This window comes from Mobula birostris, chromosome 3 (assembly GCF_030028105.1).
Source record: "Mobula birostris isolate sMobBir1 chromosome 3, sMobBir1.hap1, whole genome shotgun sequence".
Classification (NCBI taxonomy): domain Eukaryota; kingdom Metazoa; phylum Chordata; class Chondrichthyes; order Myliobatiformes; family Myliobatidae; genus Mobula; species Mobula birostris.
The window spans coordinates 214,357,568-214,376,966 of record NC_092372.1 but is presented as its reverse complement, the minus strand read 5'-3'; the positions used below and the strand labels follow the sequence as shown (position 1 = coordinate 214,376,966).

General features: G+C 39.7%; 1 protein-coding gene across 10 annotated transcripts in view; it reads right to left on the bottom strand.

The window, feature by feature from the left end:
• The window catches only part of kmt2ca (lysine (K)-specific methyltransferase 2Ca), a 487,395-nt gene that overhangs the window by 467,866 nt on the left and 130 nt on the right, over positions 1–19,399 (bottom strand). For 8 of the 10 annotated variants that reach the window (XM_072254063.1, XM_072254067.1, XM_072254066.1 and 5 more), the window contains exon 1: positions 18,182–19,189. The exons of 1 other annotated variant lie outside the window; for it this stretch is intronic. The gene's annotated coding sequence lies outside the window, so the exon portion shown is untranslated. Of the gene's footprint in view, positions 1–18,181; positions 19,190–19,399 lie in introns of those variants that run through there. One more of the 10 variants, XM_072254064.1, reaches the window with a different exon arrangement.

The following is a 19,399-nucleotide window of genomic DNA, read 5'->3' as shown; positions in this document are numbered from 1 at the left end:
CTGATCTCTGCAGATGAGTATTGCTTCTATTGTAATTGGTCCATTCTCCAGGTTACTAAAGGAAATGAGGAAAGACATTGCTGGGTGTTAACAATCACACTTGCGTCCTCTTTGGCCGCATTAGACTGAAGGATAGCTAATGTTCAGTTCTTCAAGGTAATAGCAATTATCCTGACAAATATAAATCAGTGAGTCTTACATCAGTGTTGGGAAAATAGGGAGGAAGCAATCATTGACATACAAGGGACAGTCAGCATGGCTTTGTCAGGAACAGGTCATGGCTCACGACCCCAACTGAGCTTACCGAGGAGCTGACAAAAATGAAGGCAGGGCGATAGATGTGGTATACAGTGGATTCCAGTTAATCAGGACCAGTAAATTTTGGCCCAAATAAGTGGCTGCTCCAATTAGCCAGTTTCATGGAAATAGTGTATATTAAAAATCTACTGAGCAACAGATTATGTATTTAAATGAAATATGGAACAAATTAGAATATGAAGACCTCAACACTACTATAAAACTATGCAGTGGGTCCTATTAGTTATCAATGGAAGAATTCAGCATATACTAACATGTTCTTTTGATTGACTGTAAAAGACAAAATCCAGCACAGACACATAGTGCAGATAATGGGTTACTTTCAAACAATGCTTTCAACAACTGCACCTTCAAAATCTTAATTTTCATTGTAACAGTCAAGATAATTGCCAGTACCCTCATACTCTTCCTAGATCTTAATTGTTTCCATTTCACTCCCAGCTGTTTCTGGCATCTCCAAGCCTGCCGTAATGCTTGAAACTGCAGTGAGCAAAACAGTTCAGAATTGTTGAACTGCTTATTTCTTGTCAACTATCAGTGACAAAAAAAATCACGGCTTTTTGAACACAAAGGCACACATCTGACATTACTTTAAAACTGTCTGCTCTAAGCACGATGTAGTGTTTAATGGCCATGCAAGTACACCTGCCTGCATCAGTCTCCTGCCCCAATTAAATGGCATACTGTCCCAAAGAAGCTAAGGGAATCCCAACTATTTTCTTGATTAGTTTTTGTTCTTCAAGTGCAGTCGTAAATAAGCGACTGCCCTGATTAACCAAAGATCAAATTAACCGCAATCCACTATTTATGGCCAATAACAAAGTTCACCATGGTAGGCTCCTGCAGAAAGTCATGAAACACAAGACTATGGAAACCTGGTTGCATGGATTCAGAATTGGCTTGCCCACAGAAGATGGAACGTGGTTGTAGATAGAGCGTATTCAGCCAGGAAGTTATATTCTGTAGGGAACTCTTCTGGGATCCCCACTCTTCGTGATTGTTATAAATGATTTGGTTGAGGAAGTGGAAGGGTAGGCAAGGTTACAGAGGACAAAAAGGTTCCTGGTGATTTCGACAACGCAGAAGGTTATCATAGGTTACAATGGGACATTGACAGGTTGCAGAGTTGGGCTGAGAAGTGGCAGATGGAGTTCGATACAGGAAAGTGTTGAGTAATACACAGAGTATATACAACCAAATTTAGGGTTAATGGGTAGGATTCTTACTATGGAGAACAGAGGCATCTTGGGGTCCAAGTCACTAGTTCTCAAAACTGCCACACAAATTGATAGGAGGGTTAAGGCGGCCTATGGTATGTTGGCCTTCATTGGGCTGGGTTTGAGTTCATGAGTCAGGGGATAACGTTGAAGCTCTAGAAAACTCTGGTTAGATCACACTTGGGAGTATTGTGTTCAATTTGGTCACCTCATTAAAGGAAAGATATGGAAGCTTTAGAGAGGGTGCAAAGAAGATTTAACAGGATGCTGCCTGGATTAGAGGACTTATCTTATGAAGGAAGGTTCAGCAAGCTAGAGATTTTCTCTTTAGAGCAGAAGAGGATGAGAGGCGACTTGATTGAGATGTACAAAATTATGAGAGGTGTAGTGTACAGTCAAGCCCCTTTACCCCAAAAGCAGCAACAACCAATACCACAGATGTGTGGAAGACAGTTTAGGGGAGATGTCAGAGACATATTATTTTAGACATAGAGTGCTAGGTGTCTGGAACCCCCCAAGGATGGTGGCAGGGACTGCCACAATAGATACATTTAAGGGAGTTTCAGATATGCATATCGATGTAAGAAAAATGAACCATTATGGGCTGTATAAGAGGTAAGGATTAGACTGAATATGGAGTAGGTTTATATAGATCATGGGCCAAAGGGCACATACTGTTCAATATTATAGCTTTTCCACTGTATTACTTCAAGGTAGTTGATGAAATTATCTGTATGTATGGCTGTACCCTGGTCCACATAACAAAACAAACTACAATTTATAAACCGAATGCTCTTCATGGGAAGAAACCTGCCATTCTTATCATTGACTTAATTGACTCCAATCCCAGGAAAAAAAAAATGTTAACTATGCCAACCAAGTTTCTGTTTTGAGGTGACAATAAATCTGGCCTTTTCAGCAATGCCCACATCCAAAAAAAATGTTGTGAGGTGGATGATTTTCTAGTTTTAAATTTATTGAACTTGCTTTATACCCCTGTCAGACAAAAGCAGAAATAGAGCTCCCAAATGCTTGTTTATGCATTGTTGCTGGTGCAAACACAGGTAGTGACATTATTGCAAAATAGTCACAAAAGACTTAAAATATTGGGAAATACCACATACATATATTATTTTGCATGAAAACAGATTTTGCAAGTCTGACGATGTGTAAATGCCCAAGTGCAATTTAAATAAACAGTTAAACTATTGTGTTCAAAATGAAAACACTAATCTAGGCTAGCATTTTTTAAATCGCTGTCCTATTACAAAAGTGATCGGTGGGATCAATCTAAAAACTTTGTCTTTTCACTATTCACTCCCCTTCCTCCAGCCCCCTCTTCTGCTACGAATACCATACGTAGTCATGGCAAGTGGGCAAAGAAGGCTGTCTGCAATGCAAAGTCACTCTACACTATGGCTGCTTTTTCCTGGCTGTTTTCCAACCAGCCAGACTCCAAGTCTCCCTGCCACCGACTGATGCTATCAAAGTAATGCACTCTGGGTATAAGCTTTCGTAGCCTTAATTTGGAAAACACCCAGAGATTGACAACTGAGTTATCTAATCATCGGGTGGAGCAGACACTATACTCCAGCACTCTGCGTGGAACACCAGTTTACTTCCACTAACCAATCAGCTCTGTGTGGAAGCGTACAGAAAGACAAATGACGTTGCAATTTGATCAAATTCCAGAAACCATAACGAAACTAGGATATCAACACTAATTTCACTCAAGCCTATTCATTTTGAACTCAATTTTTAATTGGGGAAAATACTGCACTCAGGTGCCGTTTGGTTGCATAATAGTGAAGTTGAAAGGAAGAAAGGTTGTTTTAACCCCATCAGTGCCAATATCATTTTGTTGACTCTTTGGTGGGAAAGTGATTCAAACTAAATAAATCAACATAATTTACATCAGAAATATCTCTACATATTGTTCGTACTCTCAAAGAGATACAGCTAGATTTCAATGTTTCTGAATAATCTATTAGATGTGACAAGAATTAGTTGAATCAATGAATCCTATTTTAATTAGATTTTGAGAAAGCATTAAAAACTTCTCACATAGATCAGTCAACTATGTTACAGTGCACAGAACTGTGGAACACCAACATAGCTTAAAATTGATTAACAAAGCAGCTTGGGAATAAAATTTGTGGTTTGGGATTATACAAGATTGTGCATATCTGTAGCAAACACCAATCTTTGTGCAGGTAAAAAATATACTGTTTCTAATGATACCAAGTGAGTAAGATTGTGAGAAGGCAGGAGAACATGAAGAAACTTCAAGGGGATGCAGGCAATCTACATGACTGGGTGATCTACATGCACGGCAGATAAAATATAATGAGCAAAAACTGAGATGACCAATTGAGCGTAGAAAAAAAAAACTGGAACTAACAACTTGAAGACTCAGTACTGTTGATGCTTAAAGAATCCTGGGTATGTTTGTACAGAATTCACAGGAAACTAACACTGATGCAGAAATCAATTAACATGGAACGTGATACTTGGGATGTTGTGCACAAGAAAATGATGCTTTGCTCCAATTAACACACATCAAAGTTGCTGGTGAACGCAGCAGGTCAGGCAGCATCTCTAAGAAGAGGTACAGTCGACGTTTCGGGCCGAGACCCTTTGTCAGGACTAACTGAAAGAAGAGCCAGTAAGAGATTTGAAAGTGGGAGGGGGAGGGGGAGATCCAAAATGATAGAAGACAGGAGGGGGAGGGATGGAGCCAAGAGCTGGACAGTTGATTGGCAAAAGAGATATGAGGGGATCATGGGACAGGAGGCCTAGGGAGAAAGAAAAGGGGGAGGGGGGAAAACACCGAGGGTGGGCAAGGGGTATAGTGAGAGGGAGAAAAAGGAGAGAGAGAAAAAGAATGTGTGTATATAAATAAATAACAGATGGGGTACGAGGGGGAGGTGGGGCATTAGCGGAAGTTTGAGAATTCAATGTTCACCAGCAACTTTGAAGTGTATTGCTTGTATTTCCAGCATCTGCAGATTTCCTCGTGTTTGCTCCAATTAGACAGGATTTGGGTGAAATGGCATTGGCAATGGTATGTAATTTTGATCTTCTTCCCCCCAAAAAAAACCTGCCTCAGAGTAGGACAAAGACCATAGGTTCATCATACAAAGAGAGTTTGAAAAGACTGGACCACCATTCAGGGCTAAGAATGAGTAATCATATTAAAACATAAAATTCTTCACACAGTCTGCTGTGGAGGCCAAGTCAATGGGTGTATTTAAAGCTGATGCTGAAAGGTTCTTGATTAGTAAGAGCATGACAGGTTATGGAGAGAAGAGAAGAAAATGAGGTTGAGAAGTAAAATAAATCAGCCATGATCAAATGGCACAGCTGACACAATGAGTCTAATGGCCTAATTCTTCTCCTATATCCTATGGACTTGTTAAACAACAGGGTCACAATCTCAGAATGATGGATAGACCATTTTGGACTATGAGGAGGAAAAATTACTTCAATTAGAGGCTGGAAAATCATTGGAATGTCCTATCCCAGAGGGCAGTGAGGTTCAGTCACTGAATTTATTGAGGAAAAAAATTGAATTTCTGGATATTAACTAAATAGATATGGGGATAGCACAGGAAAATGGTGCTGAGGTAGATTAGCCATGATATCAATGAATGATAGTGCAGCATCAAAAGGTGGAGGCAGTCTACTTGTTTCTTGTTTGAATTTTCAGTTGAGCAGACTTTGCACGCCTCTTACTCTGTAGCTATGATCTATATGAATAAATGACTATGGTTTTCTGTTCAAAAGTAACTGGCTTACATAATCTGTTTTAAAAATGTATTCTAAGTATGAAAAGCAATCATTTTTTTTTAAATTGTGATGAGCAATTAAAAAAAAGGGAAAGGTATGTCAGATCCAGAGTTTCTCCGGTTAGCAGACAATTTCCCTCCAGGCCTCTCTGACGTAGTGGGGAACCGTGTACGAGGCAAATTGCAGCAGTGGTTTGCCACTGCCTTCTGCCGGGTGAGTTTCCAAAGAGATCACCAGCTCGTAACCCAGCACGGATGGAAAGCGTGCAGGGAAGCTGGCTGGATTCGAACTCAGGACCTTTCGTCCCGAAGTCCGGCACTGATGCCACTACGCCACCAGCCGGGTCTATATTTTTCCAAAAAATAGACAAATAACACTATTAAATTTCCTAAAGCATCAAAACCTACAGGCTTTCACTGTGGGCCCCATTGAATGAATAAGAGGAACCAAAAGACAAATTAATCACTTCTACATAAAAACAACAAAAATCATAATACATGGCCCCCATCACTGTTCTACAACACAAGCTGAAAGTACTGGTAATGTAATACAATGTTTGCAAGCAAAAGCTTGATGTAAGCAACTCTATTCCAAGTCCACTACTACTAGCAACAACTTTAGCTATCTTAATCTCACAACCTGAAACACTTCAGAAAATAACCAAAAACTCACAGCTAATACATACAAAGCCTTTACTTACCTCATTGTCTTCCTTCTAATGCATGTTCACATGTGACCGTGATACAAGGCTACATTAAGAGATTAAAATTCCTCATTAAAAACTGTTGCCAGTTAATCTAATCAACTGCCATAAGTTTGAAGTGCTATGGGAATCAAGAGTCCGAAAACCATTTGTTTTGTTGTTGTACATAACTAACTAGTTATTTATTGTTCCAACCATGCACAACTGGCAAATTAATTCAGCAAAAGTTAACATGTTTCCTGTTCTACCACAGTTCTCAAAAGCATTAACTTTAAATTCCTTTTACCTTACAGTACTCAGGACACAGTTGTCATTTTCAAGATTCAAAGATCAGGTAGTTTATGCTTAAACAACTAAACAAATCACAAGTACAAATTCCACTGATTTGAAAATATATATTTCAATTGCTGATAATCATTCAACAGTCACCAGGTCTTAAGTAAAAAAAATCTAAAATCTTCTAGCATTGACCAATTTGCAATTTACTCAGTGAACTACCTCAAGTAAACTGTACTTAAAAAAAAACTGCTACACTTACTTGTCTCAATAAAAGTAATTAACTTGCAATAAGATCAGATCCATGATGAGGATGTCTCCGAGTTCACGGATGGAGTCACGTGCTTCATCCAGAAGTGCATTGACAATGTTGTCCCCCAGAAGTCGGTCAGGGTCTTCCTGAACCAGAAACCCTGGATCAATAGTTCCATGTGAGCAGCATTTACTGTGCGACACAGAGCTTATGCTGCCGGCAATCAGCAAAGAGCTCAAGAAAAGCAGCTATGATCTGTGCAAAGCTATCAAGGCTGCGAAACAACAATACAAGGACAAGATTGAGTCAAGATTCACAATGAATAGCACACGTGACTTGTGGCGAGGGCTACATACCATCAAAGAGTTCAAAGCCAAACTTAGCGGTGCTGCCAACATCGTGGCCTCTCTCCCAGATGAGCTCAATAGCCTTTATGCTCAGTTCTAACTCTAATCCTCCGAGAAAAGCCACCGCTACAACCTGCAACCTGGTCTGTAGCTGAGGTACACAGATGTTTCCAATGAGTGGACAGTCAAGGATGTAGGAGCAAACGGCATCCCAGGGCGAGTACTCAGGATGTGCGCAGCACAACTGACAAGGGTGTTCACAGACATTTTTAATCTCTCCCTCTCCCAGTGTAGAGTGCCCTCCTGCTTCAAATTATCCACCACTGTCTCTGTACCAAAAAAGACCATGGTAACATGACTGAACAACTGGCGTCCTGTTGCACTCACCTCAATATTATGCAAATGATTTGAGAGGCTGGTCAAGGACTACGTTTGTAGCATGGTACCACCCAAGCTGGACCCCCTACAATTCGCCTACCGACACAACCAATTGACAGATGATGCAATAGCCACAGCTCTACACACCATCCTTACACATCTGGAGAAGAAGGATGCTTATGTGAGAATGTTGTTCTTGGACTACGGTTCAGCATTCAACACCATAATTTCATCCAGGCTCAACAGGAAGCTCAGAGACCTCAGCCTTGACCCTGCCTTGTGCAGCTGGATCCTGGACTTCCTGTCAGATCACTGGCAGGTGGTAAGAGTGGGCTCTCTCACCTCTACCCCTACGACTCTCAACACAGAAAGCCCCTCAGGGCTGTGTACTAAGTCCCCTCTTTTACTCCCTGTATACCGAAGATCTGCTAATTAAATGTGCCAACGACACTACATTGATTGGTCTAATCTCAAACAATAACGAGGTGGCCTACAGAGAAGTTATCTCTCTGACACAGTGGGAACAAGAAAACAACCTCTCACTCAATGTCACAAAAAAAAGGAGCTGATTGTGGATTACAGGAGGAATGAAGACAGGCTAACCCCTATTAACAACAATGAATTTAGGGTTGAGAGGGTAAGCAGCTTTAAGTTCCTCAGCATCCATATCACCAAGGACCTCACGTGGTCTGTACATACCAACTGTGTGATTAAAAAAAAGGCACAACAGTGCCTCTTTCACCTCAAACAGTTGAGAAAGTTTGGTATGGTGCCCCAAATCCTAAGAACTTTCTACAGGGGCACAATTGAGAGCATCCTGACTGGCTGTATTACTGCCTGATATGGGAACTGTACCTCCCTGAATCACAGGATTCTGCAGAAAGTGGTATGGACGGCCCAGCACATCTGTAGTTGTAAATTTCCCATGATTCAGGACATTTACAAAGACAAGTGTGTAAAAAGGGCCTGAAGGATCATTGCGGACCCGAGTCATCCCAACCACAATCTATTCCAGCTGCTACCATCTGTGAAACGGTACCACAGCATAAAAGCCAGGACCAACAGGCTCCGGGGCAGCTTCTTCCACTAGGCCATCAGACTGATCAACTCACACTGATTTGAGTGTATTCCTATGTTATACTGATCGTTCTATTTATTATAAATTACTATGATTGCACATTGTACATTTAGATGAAGACATAATGTAAAGATTTTTACTCCTCGTGTATGTGTAGAATTTAAGTCAATGCAATTCAATTAATAAATGACACTGCAACTAATAACTTGAAAACAAAAATCAACATTCTCAGAGCAACTAAAGCTGATGAAATGTGTCAGCCTAACAGCTTTAATCAGAAGAAAAATGGCTGCACAACTTTCAAACCAAAGACATGCCATGAAACTTCTAGAAGGATGGATTATGCCACCTGCCACTTACTATCAATAGCAAAGCAGTTTGCCCCAAGTAACTTGCTTCCATTAGAAACTATAGTGATGTCACTGGAATTTCAGAAACCAGTAATAATACACGTCTGAAATGTTTATACCAAGAACATAATTGTAGATACTGGCTTTCTATGTTTGGGTTGCTTTTGGGGAGAATAATTTAACTCTCAGGAATGATGCACTGGTTAGAACTTTTCCAATTCTGAAATAGCGCTTGTTTTTCTCTCCACTGATGTTGCCTGACCTAATAATTAGCAACTAATTGTTGTAATTCAGATTTTAAACATAGCTGATACCTACAACATTTTAAAATAACAAATTATGGGGGAAGTAGAAGAAAATCAGAAGTCTTTCTGCAAATAGCATAGAAGTTAGTATTAAAGAGCTGTACACTAGAATCAGCTGGGCCTCCAATCAATCTGTTCTCATGCAGTTATAGCATTGACATGTCGAAACAGAAAACTGCCCAGGTGCATCAAAAAGTGAAAACACTTTGGATGTTAGAGAATCCCTGGTCTCTCATACTGATAATATTTATGTTATGATTTGAGCCTAGCTCAGCCTCAGTGTACACAAACAAGAAAATAAGAGTAACAAGTTACCTAGTCCCTCAAGCTTGCCTTGCCTTTCAAAATGATCCTGGCTAATGTGCCCTTAACGTCAAGTCTTCAGCTCTATGACTCTATACTTACAGCAGATACACACTAGATTTTTGTTTCAGGCACAAGTACACTTTGATCCCTCTATACTCCACACATTCAAGATATCACTGCAAAAGTTCTTTGGTACTGAATCCAAGGCCCAACCATCATCTTCTGGTCACTGCAAGCTGAATAATGAGGTGTTCCTTTTGACTGCAGTTTTCTCAATCCCTTTTGCAGTTCTTCCCTAATAATGAAGCAATGAATGCTATCTGCAGACCTAGGCAATATTCAATCAACTTCCTTCTTGTCAATGGACATTCTTCAGCTTCTCTCCCTACCCAGCCTTTGTCAACCACCCCAACATACCAGTAGTGGTAAGGCAGATGAACTTCAAGGGGAGATTTTCATTTTCTCAGTATATTTACTGCTTGACACTTTTGTCTGAATATTACTTGCCATCACTAGTACAAGCCTGAACACTGCTTTATCACTGGGAAAATTGTTGCAACTAAGTCATGCACACAAAGAACACCTGCAATGATGGATTGGAGGCTACTTAAAATAAACAAAATCCTTTACACATTGGGTTGGGGTTTTTATAAATAGAATTAACCTGGACAATTTCCTGACTGAACAGGTAAACACCAGTGTAATGCTATAGGAATGGTTTAGCCAGCAATGCAGCAAGTTCCGGAATATCCTTCAGCACTACAGTTGGGATGGTGTCAAATGTCTTAGCCTTTGCTGCATTGAGAGAACTCAATTGACAATGAAGACCTCATGAAACTGCTGAGATGGTTCTTCCACTCACCCTGGGCTAAAGGTTTTCATCTGTTACACTCAAATGTGGGATTCTCCACCCTTGTGAAAGTCTGTTACTTATTATTGTTCACCACCACTTGATTGAATATAGCAGGACTGCAGAGGTTCAAATGCTAATTGTAGAATTACTTAGCTGATTCATCGACATGTTGCTTCTGCTGTATTGTAACTTCACCAGATCTGATTGCTCTGTCTGATGCTGTTCTGATACGTTCTTCTACATTCAATGAGGGTTGATACTTGAACTTTTTTCAGAAAATAAAATTTGTTTCTGGTAATTAGTAAATGTACAAGTTGCAACAGAAGTTCATGGAGGGGCTGGGGAAGGAAGGCTCATCCACATGCTTCAGTGGTACATGCCCATAGCAGAACACTTACCTTCAGTGTTATAAACTTTAAAACTTGCAGTTAAATATAGATGAATGCTACCAAATCTATGGCTTAAACTTACTGATGTTACGTATCTAGCTCATACGTGATAAACTACTGAAGTCAAAAGGCTGTACCACTGCTGGAAAGGAGGAAATGAATGATCCAAGAAAGACTTCAGAAGGGCAAACAGATGAAAGCACAAAAATCCACTCTCCCTTTTGACTAGTCTCCAAGTCCTACCTTATTAAAACTTGTTCAACAATGTTCAACATAGCCAGCGTTCTTTGATATCCCAGAATCGCTAAGTAATTTACCACGTGCTTACTGGAGAAATACCAAATCCCACTCCATTTCCATTCATAAATATTTCTCGTATAGCAAGAAAACTATGATAAAAAGCCCTAAAAAAATAAAATTCATCATTAACTTAAAGGGTTAATAGAGAAGAGAACCAAACACGGATTTTCAAGACCTGGGGTTAACACTTCCATAGAAATATTTTGTGTACATCCACAAATATCTGCATACATCTTCATTAAAAAAAGCTTTCATCACTTGAATTTCTGTACAACTCATTCCTTAATTTTGAATATAAATGTATAAATTAACTTGATATCCTTCAATATCTGTTCCAAACATCAGCTTAGAAGAATATTTTTCCTTACAACAGTATGACAAATAAGCAAGCCACAACTACGACATACTACTGACCTCCACTTTGTTTCTAGCTGGGCTCAATCTGAACTTGGCCTATTTGCCCACAGCTGACCTACTAGGGTTAATATCTGGGTTGCTGAGCGGTGTGATGTGGCTCGTTGGGACAGAAGGACCTGTTCCGTGCTGTATCTCTACATAAATACATAATTCTTTTCTAAAAATTATATTTGCAAAACAATAAATTAAATTAAAGCCTAAGACAAAGACTGTTTACTAAATAGGTAAATACTCCCATCATAATTTTATTTAGCATATGGACTACTGCTTTACATTAGCTATGGATCCCATTAGATTCACACTGAATGGTGAACATAACTCAATTTGTAAAAAGACTGCAGGTGGCCCCGTAATGAAGAGCTTCCAGTGATTCAGCAAGTTTTAAGTTGCCCAAGAAATCAGCTGAACAATGCAAATTTTTTTAATATACTTCTTGCACCTAGATTATCCATCGATTTTCAGAAATTAGGTTGTGAAAATGTGGAAGTGATAAGGATCTGTGACTGAAATAAACACAATCTGGAAATATTCATACTTTAGTATAGCCCATCTGACCAAGCTAGTTCATCGCTGCATCAACATCATCACCAATTTTATAATTTTAGATAGGTGAAGTAAACTTCCTGGAAATTACATAATGATATTAAATTTATCAAATTGTTATAATAAAATTACCGTAAGACATTGGAGTAGAATTAAGCCATTCAGCCCATCAACTCTGCTCCTCCATTCCACATGGCCAATTTTTTCCCCTCTCAACCCCATTCTTCCCATCAACCTTAATGGTCACAAACCTATTAACCTCTGCTTTATATATACCCAATGACTTCCACAAATTCACCACCATCTGGCTAAAAAAATTCCTCATCTCTGTTCCATAGGGATGCTCTTCTTTTCTGAGGCTGTGTCCTCTGGACTTAAACTTATCTACTATTTGAAATATCCTCTCCATATCCACTCTTGATAGGCCTTTCAATATCCAATGCAATGTCTCAATGCAACGCCCCCCCACCCCCGCCCAGTGATTCTTTGAAAACTCCAATCTGTGCAGGCCCAAAGCCATCAAATGCTCCTCGTACATTGACCATGTCCATTTGCATTTGTCTTCAGCATTTTTTGCTTCTTATTGTAAGGTAGCCTAGTCAGGTACCAGGAACAATCTAATCCAAATCCTTTTGAATGTTAGCATTACCACTAACAATGGACACAAACTGCATAAAAACATCAATCACCTTTTGAACATCTGTTAATATCATTCATTCTATCAATGAGAATAGAATCTTGCCATCAACCATACCATTCACTTATAGGCATCCGTTAGTCTCATGAGACCATGGATTTGCACCTTGGAAGGTCTCCAGGGTGCAGGCCTGGGCAAGGTTGTATGGAAGACCGGCAGTTGCCCATGCTGTAAGTCTCCCCTCTCCACACCACCGATGTTGTCCAAGGGAAGGGCACTAGGGCCGATACAGCTTGGCACCGGTGTCGTCGCACAGCAATGTGTGGTTAAGTGCCTTGCTCAAGGACACAACGCACTGCCTCAGCTGAGGCTTGAACTAGCAACCTTCAGATCACTAGACCTACGCCTTAACCAAATGGCCACACGTCAACCATACCATTCATGAACTTAAATATTCCCACTCCCACTTTCTACTCTAAACAGGACAACCCTGAATTCTATTATGATTTTTGTTTTCTACATTTTATGGTAGAAGGGGATATCTTTTGGTGCATCAAACTAATGCCATCTCTAACAACAATTTTATTACTCCCAAAACCCCACTTTCTCCAAAAGGTTTTCCTTCTTCCCCTTCATGCCCATCAACTGTCTTGTAACTCGTACTACTCATTTTACACAAGGGACAATTGACAATGTACCAACTGGCACACCTTTATGATGAAGAGGAAAAACATCATTCCTGTGGGGAACCCACTCAATCCAGGGAGAACATGCAAATGCCTGGAAATCATGTTTGAGACTGGATCACGGAGACAGCAACACAAACTGCTGCACCACTGAGCCAATTTTCTTTCCATCTTCTACAGCTCCTTTTATTCCTTAGCCTTCTGTTTTTATAGCAAATATACATCTTTTTCAAGTTTATTTTTTAAAAGGGTTGGAGTAAAATAAGTTAAGTGTTTCTTTTTAAAATCAGCACCAAACCAAGTTCTGCCCCTAATTGTTGTTTCTACAACTTTTCCCATGACAGAGATTAAAGTGGTCAGTCTGTATAACTTTTTCAGTCCTCAAACACCTCTAATATTTCGTGTTTGGAGGATAGTTCGCTTAAAAATCAGATGAAATCATAATATACTATGCATGGCAGGGAAAGTTTGTGATGGTAGTACCATATGATTAATATTATTTTCTACTCATAAGGATGATAATTTCAATTCACAAAATATGCAGATTAGTTTATGAATCTATAATAACTGCAATAAATACAAGATACAGATGTTAACATCAGCTGCACAAAACAAGAATTTTCTTTTAAGCAACACACAAGGTCCTGAAGAAGGGTCTCAGTCCAAAATATCCACTGTTTACTCTTTTCCATAGATGCAGTCTGGCCTGCTGAGTTCCTCCACCATTTTGCATGTGTTGCTTTGATTTCCAGCATGCGTTCATTTTCTCGTTTGTGAAATCTTTTTTTAATTGTTCATTTTCTAAAAATTCTACCGATTTTCAAGTATCTCCACATATTCATTTCTATCCACTCCTAGAACCTTTACACCTTTCGAGTTTGCAACTCCCTTGCATCTTTTAGTTGACTGGCAGTGGTGGCTTCTGCTACCAGGGCCCCAATCTCAAACTCTTTTCCGAAAGCACATCCATCTTTGATATGCATTAAGAGATATCTCTTTGACCAACCTTCGGGTCACATATCCTGATCTCTCATGTGGACACACATCTACTATATTTTACTTTTAAAAGTATAATTCGTCAATAATATGAAGAATATTTGCTTCAATTTACAGGACTCAATTGAGAAAATCAAATTAAGTGTTAACAGAATATGCTAGAAGCACTCAGATTAGGTAGCAACTGCGGACATAGTTCTTGCATTTAGTGACCTTTTACAATAGCTTGTAATGCAAGGTCATTGACCTGAAACCCAAGTTCAGTTTCTCTCTTCACAGATAGTGCCTGAGCATCTTCTGGTATTTCAGATTTCCAGCATCAACAGTTACTTGCTTTTTGATTAAGAGTATGTAAAGATAGCAACAGCCAACTGACCAAGTGGCACAAATGCAATTTAGTCTCCATTACAATTTTACTATTGACACGTTTCCATTTTAAATTCCACTGCAGTAAAATGTCACAGAACTGGTGAATTTTGAATGCCTATAGAACTGTTCACCATAACCAGTTAGGAATCCCTGCAAGTCTGTATATTATTCAAGTTCAATCCCCTAGTGTCATTGAAAGAGATGAGACAGAACACTGAAGTTCCCCATTTCTGCTTGTATTTTCAAATCGTCAGTTGAAATTATTTCTAACTTATGAGAAAGTAGTATGATAATCAATGTGTTGTATGTAATACCTGGTAACTAGTAAAAGCCAAACATTTTCAGAGCAAATCTTTGATGGGAAGTGCACATACACACTAAGCCAAAACAAAAGAACAGTATTTCTCATGAATCTGAATATATACATACATGTCCAAAATTAACAGGCCCAAAAATACAAACATCACTCTCAAAATAAAGTTGTTGCAAAGAATCAGCTTCTTCAAGCACAGTGCTAGTTATATAAACCAGACTTAAATTTTCTAAAGTTAACATTACAAAATTCAAAAAAGTTCCACAATGTTAACAATAAGAATATTAAAGTCCACATTTTCCACTGTGAATGTGTCGACTATGGAGAGGAGGCAAGTAAAGATACCAAAGTGCAAGCATGGACTAACATGGGAGCAGCACAGCAGTGTAGAGGTTAGCACAACACTTTACAGTACCAGCGACCCAGGTTCAATTCCTGTCGCTGCCTGTAAGGAGTTTGTACGTTCTCCCCGTGACCACATGGGTTTCCTCTGAGTACTCCAGTTACCTCCCACATTCCAAAGACGTACCAGTTGGTAGGTTAATTGGTCATTGTAAATTTCCTTGTGATTAGTCAGGAAGGATTAAATCAGGGGATTACTGGGCGGCGCAGCTTGAAGTGCCAGAAGGATTGACACCGCGTTGTATGTCAATAAATAAATAGGAATCGAAATATATCCCATAGCCTAGCAATTCCCAACTGTCACAATAAAATGCTTTTATATGAAAAAATTTCCCCCCACAAACTTCAGACTTATTTATTCCTTTATAAAAGAAACATCTGTTGAATTAGCAGTCAACATTCACTTCCTCCTCCAACAATTCTAACTCTAAAATTGATACCACCAACCAACTTGACTGTTGAAGACATCTAATGTCCATTGTTCTTAATGAAATGCAATAATAAAATCAAAAACTATTTTGCTATTTAACATTTTAATCTATTTCCATGTCACTATACAACTGACCAGCTGCTAACTACAATGAAGACAAAAAAAGACAACAGATACTGGAATCTAAAACAACAGAACATTTAAAGAACCCAGCAAGTCAAGCAGCATCTGTGGAGGCAAAAGATGCCAGTCAAAATCAAGACCCTACACCAAGACTGATACAGGGTCTTGCTCCAACTCATTAAACATACACCTCTTGCTTCCAAAGGTACTGCTGGACCTACTGAGTTGCTCCAGCATTCTGTTTTTGTTCTAAAAATGTAGTTTTATTTTGATGCTAAATGTTAAGATATAGCAAAATATATTACATACATGACCTTCAAAATATTATTTCAACTGCAAGTTGAAAATGTACCAATATTCTGGCAAATTTAAAGAAAATGAATTTCTCTGAACTTTTATATATTGAACCATACTCTGGCGCAGGGGTTCCCAAAGTGGGGTCCGTAGGCCCTTGCTTAAAGGTATTGGTCCATGGCACAGAGGTTGGGAACCTCTGCTCTAGCGTATGGCCTTTCAGAATAAAGAGCTATTGGCATTACAATACTAAAACAAGTACAATTCAAAGGCTTGACGATAACTTTACCAGATCCAGCTATTTCCCGAAAATGGGCAGAAAAAGAATGCTAGATATTCAGCAAGTCGGGCAGGTCTTATACCAATTCCCAAAGTACTGATTTCTAATGTAACATAGAGGGCTCGCTAATTAGAAGTTATATATATTACTGAACAGAAAAATCTGGAATACCAATCCATACAACACTGAGGGAGTACCACTGTGTTAGACATGTCATTTTTCAGATGAGAAATTTAGTCAGATCTCAGAAAAATGCAAAAGAACCCATGAAACTACTTTGCATTGATTGGCCAATATTTATCATCTTAAGCACTTATGCTTAAGCTGGTTGCCACGTTTCTGACTTTTACAACAGTGATTACTTCTGGATGTAAACTGTTTGAGACACCCTGAAAAGCAAGTGAAAATGCTAATGCAATACAAGTCTCTTACTGAGACCTGGGGTTGCAAAGTCTTGTTATTGTAACATTATGAGTTTAACAATCTATCACAAAACGAAGAGGAAATTTAAAACTGCCAACTGAGTTATGTCAACCAATGCAAGAAGGCCCAAAACCAAAACCTTCAGGCCATGTCACAACGTCAAAGCAGCTTTTGAAAATGCTCGACTCTTACATTAACTCGATATGAAAATAAACGAACTGATTTTACATTAAGCAGCTGGAAATGTAAAATGATCCTCGAGATGTCAAAATGCAAATTAAGATTAGTAGCGTGTAAATTAAAAATACACACACTCCGGTCACACACCGACACGGACAGTGAATCCGCCATGACTGGGCGGCTAGTCCTCCACTTGGCAACTTGACCGCGCAGTTTGGACACACAAGGGCTTGGGCGGTTTTGCTATCAATAAAAAAACAAATTTAAAGTCGGGGAAATAGGCAAACCCTACATATTAATGAAATATTTCCATCGCCCAGTCGCAAAACGTGGAAATTGAAGTTGCTTTTTAGGAAAAATAATCCTGCTTGACAGCTTTTCAGGGGACGCTTCCTGGCTTTGTCTCCAGACGTGTCTGGATGGGCTTTTCCTTCCCTTTTTTCCATCCTCAACCCCTGCAAACTCCTCCAGTATGTAATGAAAATTAAAACCAAGGAAAAAGTGCTATTAATTTTTATGGGGGATCGTGCATTTTGCACGCTAATGTCTGAATAGTATTTTTCCTCTTCCATCACCAACTCCTCCCCTTCCAACTCCAGTTAAAAGAGAAAAAAAAATTGCAAGCCAATAAAGTAATCAATTCTCACGGCAACCGTGCATTTTTGCACACTTAATGTATGCCTATTATTTTCTTTACCACCCACCAACAACTCGCCCACCTCTAACTCCTAGTCAACAAAATGGTGACACAAATATCGTAACAGAAAATAAAAGTGAACAGTTGTTACAGCAACTGTGCATTAAAAGTCCTTGAATGCTCTTATTTGTACCCGGTATTTTCTTTCCCAATCCTTCCCCAACTTCGACTCCCCCTCCCTCCAACTCTCGTCAGCAAAATGGTGCAATTAACAAAAATTTTTTTGAAGTGATCACTTCGCAGAGCAGTTGTGTATTTGTCAATTTTTTTTTTTGCTACCTTTTGAAAAGTATAAATAAAATAGATGCATATTAGTCGTCAGAGTACAGCTTCTGGGGGAAGCTTACAAACCATGACTGAGCAAGTTGCACAATGGCGCCCAGACCGACCCCCCCCCCTTCCTTCCCTCCCTCCCGTTTCTCCAATGGCCTGAAAGGGAGGCGAAGCCACGCAACCCGGCCACCAAACCAATTCGTACATCTGAATTAAAATAAAAAAGAAACTTTATTTTTAATTAAACAAAACTTACCTTCTAAATCCTAGAAGAGCGGAGTTTTTGTGTTCATGACCTCAACTGTCATCGGTGTAAACAGCGCTTGGTTCAGTTTGAGAGAACAGAAAGAATATTTTTCCCCCTGTAAATATTTCAGAATTTAACGCAAGGCTCTCTCCGTTATTGTTGACGGCTTTCTACTGAACAGTAAACAAGTTTTCTGTTCTGATCAAAGGAGGTTGCCGGTCACCAGAAATTTTATCCAGAATCTTCGATGTTGAGGGGTTTTCCTCCCTTCCCTTTAAAACATATATTTGAAATCTCTTCTTGCCACGTCCCCACGCACAAAAACGATTTGATATAAGAGAAATCCGGCCTCACGCGTCGAGGTTTTTGTTGTTTCCCTTCAAATTCTTTCTAAATTACTTCTTCTTTCCAAATCCCTCTCGCTCCTGGCAAAAGAAACAAATACAAGAGACTTTTCCCCCTTCTTCTCCTCTCGACGGTAGCTTAACCCTGCCTTTCGCAAAACTTTCCAGGCACGGGCGCAGAGAAAAAAATATTTTGTGTGTGATGTTGACAGGAGAAATGTAAAGAGAGAGAGGGGAGAAAAACATAGGAAGAGAAATTCAGGGAGTAGATCCAATATAATCTAAGGCTTTTTTTTTGTTCCTTTAATCCTCCTCTCAAATCATGAAGGAAGAGAGAAAAAGCCCCAGCTCTCGGTTGAAGTCCTCGCCGGCTCTAATCCAAAGGTGTTTGCCAGCAACAGACACACACATCAGACATGGTGCTTCTTCTTCTTTCTTCTTCTGAAGAGAAACAAAAAGGGCCAGAATGCAGTTTATTTTCTTTTCCCCCTCCTTCGCCTCCCTCTCTCTTTGAGGGTTCTTTTTTTTTTAAAAAAGTAGCCTCTCAACTTTTTTCCAAAAAAAAAACAAAAAAAAAACAGGCAGTCGCGATGTAAAGTTATTGCATTACTCCATCGTTGGTGGCCATCTTGGAAAGAGCCAGAGAACAACCCTCCCTCCCTCTGTGCTGTCAGTCAGTCAGTCCGCTGCAGCAATTCGGACTAACCCCCTTCTCCCTCTCCCTTGCTCGATCGCTCCCTCCCTCAGTCAGCCGCCCCCCACACCTCACTTCCCCTCCCAAAGAAAATAGAGAGGTTGGGGGGGGGGAAACAGAAAGTCTCCCACCTCCCTGCCCCCTTCTCCCTCCTCCTCCGTCGCCGCCACCTACACGCACATAACATAC